The following is a 6,269-nucleotide window of genomic DNA, read 5'->3' on the forward strand; positions in this document are numbered from 1 at the left end:
CATGACCGTGACCCCCATTCGTCTAGCCTGTAAATAATAAAACGGCCACACAAACTTAGTGCATAAGTATTGAAGGGTTGCGAATCGGTGAGACTGTGCACTTAAAAAATGGGAAAATGGATCATGATTTGTCAGATGAAACCAATATCATTTGAAGCGGGAGAAGAAGCTGACCATCGAGGAGGTAAACCTAGTGTAGATGTCGGATGCATCATGAGGACAACCGTCTGGGTAAGGGTTTCAGTATTCAGTAGCGGAATCTTTGTTATTAATACTACCAAGGGTACTGATAAAAACAAAAAAATTATAGGTAGAGTCCCTGACATTTTATTAGGCACTGAAAGAGTAGAATGCACTCAGTACTCAACTTTTGCAGGCGAACTGATGCGCGTTATTGCCAAACGCGGGAGGAATTTATTTGACGTATCAACATTTTAGGCCAAATAACAATGTGAACCAAATTTGGCTAACACGTGAGTTTTGTTGCACACCCGAGGAAATTCTGGTTATATGTGTAATGGATTCTCTAATGACAAATGTGCACTCGTTGGAAATCATAGCTAACTGAAAATACATTCAGTAAATTTTTGGAAAACTGTTTCCATTTTAGGTTTGTAGTCTTCCAAACAGTGGGACTGAGCCCCAGTCTTATTAAGGTCAATGGTGTTCGGAATACCTGTTGTGCCCCCGGATCTGTTGCAGATGACTTAGCATTCCCCGAAGGTGTCGTTGCTGAGCGACTTTCAACACGGCTACTGCTATGATGATAATTCTCCTTCATTAGATTCATAAGCCCCCTTATCCTGCGCGCCCGCTCTTTTACCGGTTAATCCTGCCTTGACAAGAGGAGGGAAACTTGTCAGTAGAAAACTAAATCATTCTCACCCAACAGCATCATTGTTCACATAACGGTGAAAAATTTCAGGCTGTACTGAGGTGTCCTTGCAGATTAAAACATAGAAGCCAGTGTCGGGAACTGTAGCCCTAAGGAAACTAACGGGATATAATGAACGCCTCTGGGAAGATACGAAGCCTTCTGCGAGTAGGACCTTGTTATTCACTTGGGAAAACACCTTGAGGAAGGTGTTAACGCGGTGGTCGAGTGAACCGAACAGTCAGTGTGACAAAGGTAAAAAGCAATTCGAAGAAACACATCAATCGGATCAAAATGTAGTACCATAAGAAACTCCCTTGGTAATACCAGACAATGCAGAAAAGACGTGTGAGACCTATTTGAGGTACGGACACAAAAAGTCGGCCAGGAAGGTGCCAGGCACATCAGGGTAGTCCGGAAACTTTGGCAGCTACGCCACTAAACTGATCAGTGCAATATACAGATTTATAGGTTATTGGTTATTACCTAAGAAAATTGTCACGTGAAACTTAAAGTTACATACTGGATGCCTGAAAAATTATCTTCATTCAACCCACATTTCAAAGAATAAATTTTTCCCAACACGAATGGTGACTTGCAACTTAAATTTTAGAGCTTCGTGACACAATTACACCACTCTTAATGACCGATATCGTTTTGTACACAAGAACACGACCGGAATTCCGGTAACATTTACCCACAACCACTGCAATTATTGTTTGAAAACGGCTATTTGAACTGGTTGAGCTTTTTTCAACCCACCTGCTATAAACTGACTTCTTCTTGTTCAGCTCCACCATTCAGGTGCTCCTGCAATTTCTTACCTAAGCATTTCACAGCCACATCGGTGATTAGTCTTACACCTTGTTGATCCGAACCCATCGGTGGTTAGTTAAAAAACAACTGTGAACCCACGTCAACTCGACGTCACTGAGTTAGTCAAACCAAACTAAAATGACAATCCACTGTGGAGGTCCAAATCTAATTCTTTATTTGGAAGTCACAGTCACTAAGGAAGGTGACAATGGTGCATTCACCGGACGTTATCTCGATGCCAATTTACAGTGAATTATGATTAATATTCTGTAAGATTAAACTATTTACCAGATGAATAAACAATGAGTATGACAGTGATATAATCTTCGATGCCCTAAAATTGATCCAAACATTTCATTTCACTTGAAAACCTATTATTGTTGGAACTTTTGAGAAGAAAACTTAAAGTTTTATACGCTGAGTTGCACGCCAATAACGACCTGACATAGGCTTTTATGGGTTTGAATAATGAGCATTATCCAACTTGATGTATAAATTTTACGACACGAATCAAATAGCAGCCATCCATCTCTCACATGAAATCGATTGGAGCGGTAAAATTTCTGATGGAGAATAATGTGTAGACCATATTGTCTGGATGAAATAAGGAGAGTTCTGTTTTGGAAGGGTATGTAGGACCTGATCCCACTATCATTGCCCAGCGTGTTGTGATGCCGTTTCCGCAAATCTCACGTGAAGCTAAACAACAATACTATTTGTTTGGTCATGTCTCATGCATAAATTAAACGGACCTGTGCAAAATCGATAAGTGGTCGATCAAATCGAAGTTATTATATGGACATTTTCATTCAGGAAACAAGGAAATCCAAAAACATAGCACGAAGAGCTGATGAATTAATATCCTGGAAGGGTTGAAAGCGCCACTCACTCAAAGCGGACTTGCACCAAGTTTTTCTACATTCATCCTGCAGTGTTCCATTTAGCGTGCGCTCTCCTCTAGATATATAATGGTAAAGAATGAGCCCAGCTGCTCATAGCGCTCATTTGGAAGATCGTTTGTTTCCCATATTTTTGAGTATCGTTGAAGAGAATTTATTTTCAGGGAATTACCAATTTAGTCTAGGACATCGCTGATTTCCGCAGGCAAGACCTGGCACTGTTGCTTACGATCTATCGCAGGGTTATGTTTGTTAATTTATCGAACGTACTCATTGTTAACAGCACTTATTCCATCACATAAAGCTTGGAGAAGCCTCTCTTATTTCTTGCGTTTATCAAAACAAGTATGAAACGCGTAAGATTAGAAGGTCGATTTTCTACTCGTTGTCTGACTCAAGGGTCTAGGTGCAAGAAAGGGGAACAACGGTGACATTCATCTGACCTAAATCCTCGGTCATTCCACATCACATTTTAGTACAATTACGTAAGGTAATGGGTACTTATACTCTCTCTGAGTTTTGCTGTGTTTCGTAGGAAAAACCGACAGCGCTTTCTGGCCACTAATGTAATGGTTGCTAATACTGATGGGACATGCGATTGGTAGGTGGTCTTCTTGTAACTCCGCCTTTTGTCCAATTTGTGGAGCTGCTTTGCAGCATTCGTTTACAGCTGCGCGACAGTCAATGTATATCTAGTTAAGTTTAAGAAGACGCGTTCAAAAAGGAGATGGATATTCAGTTTTTATAAAAACGAGGTGCGTATGAGGGGTTTACTCTCCTTCCTATATTTTATTATTGTTCAGTTGGTGTTTTCTAATAAAAAACTTCGCCACAAAGAGCTTTCATCCTTTCACCAGGTGGCACGTTCTTTAGTTCCATTACCACAAAATCCACACGTATTTTAAAGCCTAAGGAAATTTCAGTCAGTGCAGACCATCACCATGTACTTCCAAAAATACTTGCATGTAATGTATGGTGATGGCTCTCTTTCTTGTCCACGTAAGTGCGGCCACTTGGGTTTTACTCAGTAACAAAAAGACTAAATTGAAGTATTGCGGTTAAGAACTTTTGTCCCTTAAAAAGATAAAAAATTTTGTTCTCAAACATTCATGTAAAGGTCAAACCATACTATACCCCCCTAAAAACGCAGGAGCAGAGGGCTATGCGATTTCAATGGGTTCGGTATGGTCAAGAGTAAAGTGTACACATGATATCTATTTGATCCATGAAATATGAAGATGTTTCTTCATAAGTTCAGTTGGAATGTGGTTCGCCATATCGAATTGGTGAGTATACATCCATTGCTCACGTTGACCGAATAGGCACAGTCAGTAGCAGCAGCAGCTCATTATCAGTGTTCAACAGTGACACTTTGGGGCCATAGAAAAATAATTCATTTCAAAGACATATTGTAAAGGGAAGAGGTGCGCAAAGTTTATGACGCATGGCTATCGGAATCTTCCCGATATGAATACAATCTGGGCACTCAATCAAAGGATTTGGATAGAGAATGATAGCTGCCGTATCTTCCAATGCTGCCAACCACTGTTCTGAGAATCACCCGAAATCAGTTCCGGAAGGCTGGTTATACCAACGGTATCCATACATTTTTTCCTTATAAGACGTGCAATATATTGCAAATAACGTAGCACAAGACAGTTATGTCAAGAACTTTTTATGCCAAATGGGTCAAGCTTCAAAAATACCCGTGGCTTTTTCACAACCAACATAAATCTGCGGGAAGCTAAAACGTGGGCAGATGTCTGCAAGACTCATTTTCTAGACTGCTGGAACCAAACATAGGATCTACTTTTTCATGCTTTACGCGGTAGTTTTGAAGTTGGCATTCAGCCTAATCGCAAAACGATTGACAAACAACCAGATTTTAACTATAAAATAATTACCAAACCCTTTTCTCCACTCATTTCTCTGATTTACACCGGCTCCTGTCGTTGTAAGGCTTCATTGATTTCCCGTCCTACTCTCGTCCCACATGACCTAAGATCAGCTTAATGACTGCCACCCACACTGTGGACAATGACTTCAGCTGTAAGTTATGGTGGAGAAAATACATATCGACGAAGTTTGGGATACAGCCTAATCCGGCGCGGGACGAAATTTCGGGCACCAACGTAGTTACCACATTACGCACAGGCTTCTTCATTTTTGTTTTCGTGTATCCTGTTCTGAAGGTGAGGGTATTTTTGACTAGAGGGTCACTATGTATGGGTCCGCCCCACCTTAGTCATAAAACACTGACAGCAAGGGCGCTTTTGTGTTTAGCCAGCAGGCTTCAGACCTGTAGTAGGTGGTTTATAGAACGGTTTAGGTAGATATTAGGTAGATACGTCAGCGTCCCTCCTCGTAGATTAAAACGGATATTTCGGTCAAGTAATTCTGTCTTGGTGAAAACGCCACAGCCGCTGGTTATAACATCGTTGATGAAATTTTTTTCCACGGATTTAGGTCACAATTAGTCTACTGGAACGGCATAACTGTGAGCTCAATTTGGAAGGCTTTCGCAATGATGGGTTTGATAAATAAGCTGAGATTCCAAGTTCATGTTGACGAAGAGTGACGAATCACAACATATCAGTCCTTCTAGTAAAATTTTGGAGATCACAAATGTTGAAATGGCTACTCCAGAAAGTCATCAGCCTGGAACATCTGGCTGAACAGTAGGAGGGCGCGTATTTTAGTGCTGATATTTTCCTCAGCAAGTGACATTGCTCTAACATGCCTAATGCGTCAATCAACACGGAACATTTTTGTAATTCCTTTAACCATACACGTACTGTATACAAAGAAATACACTTTGATTCGTCCCTCAGTAATCCTCGCTGAAGCTCCTTGCGGTCAACGGTTTTCGTACAAAAGTCGTCATTTCTCGGGTCACCACCTAAATGCGCCGGGAAAATGTGATCTCTGTTGCAATGTTAGCGTTTGTGTGTAGGTGTGGATGGATATTTATTGCACTTTGAACTAGGCGGCAGGCATTTGGTATGGCTTTCACTTCAGCCCTCTGGTAATTGGTTCTGCTTATAACGAAAAAAGGTGGTAGCCTCCAGTTGCTCTCGGATGTGGGGTCACGGAATAAGATCATCCGCCGAATTCAAGAAGAACATATCAACAAGACAAGATAATTGGTGTCAAAATGTGAAAGCGGGAATACGTGAATGCCTTCATACGTAATATTAATTTTATGGGATCTAAATTAATGGAAATGACCTCAACCTGTCCACTCTGACGTCTCTGGCTTTGGGCGAGATTAACGTATATGAAAATAGCAGTTGCGGCCCCACATGTTTATTGCCTTCATCTACTTGTTAGTTGTGTAGGTCATAGTTGTACGAGGGCTGGGATACTGCCAGGGCGCCCACACCTAGACAGGAGGACGATCAGGGTCCTCAACCAAAGCCTTTGGCTCAAAAGCCTAACTGCAAGGCAGCGGTGTTTGGCGGGAAATGCAAATGCATTACCATTTCTACGGAACAAGTCGCCACATGTTCCAACCCCCAACCTGGAGGGCCAGGAGACTGTGTTCGTCAGACCTCTAACCATTGACCAACCTGGTATGAGAGACTCTGTGAGTGTCGCGGGACACTCTCCAGTATAGCTCAATGGATCGCTGAGGTGCGCAAACCGTCACACCACGGTAAGGTCCAGTCTCTTCGTGACGG

The sequence above is a fragment of the Opisthorchis viverrini genome (assembly GCF_000715545.1).
Source record: "Opisthorchis viverrini unplaced genomic scaffold opera_v5_42, whole genome shotgun sequence".
In the NCBI taxonomy this organism is placed as follows: domain Eukaryota; kingdom Metazoa; phylum Platyhelminthes; class Trematoda; order Opisthorchiida; family Opisthorchiidae; genus Opisthorchis; species Opisthorchis viverrini.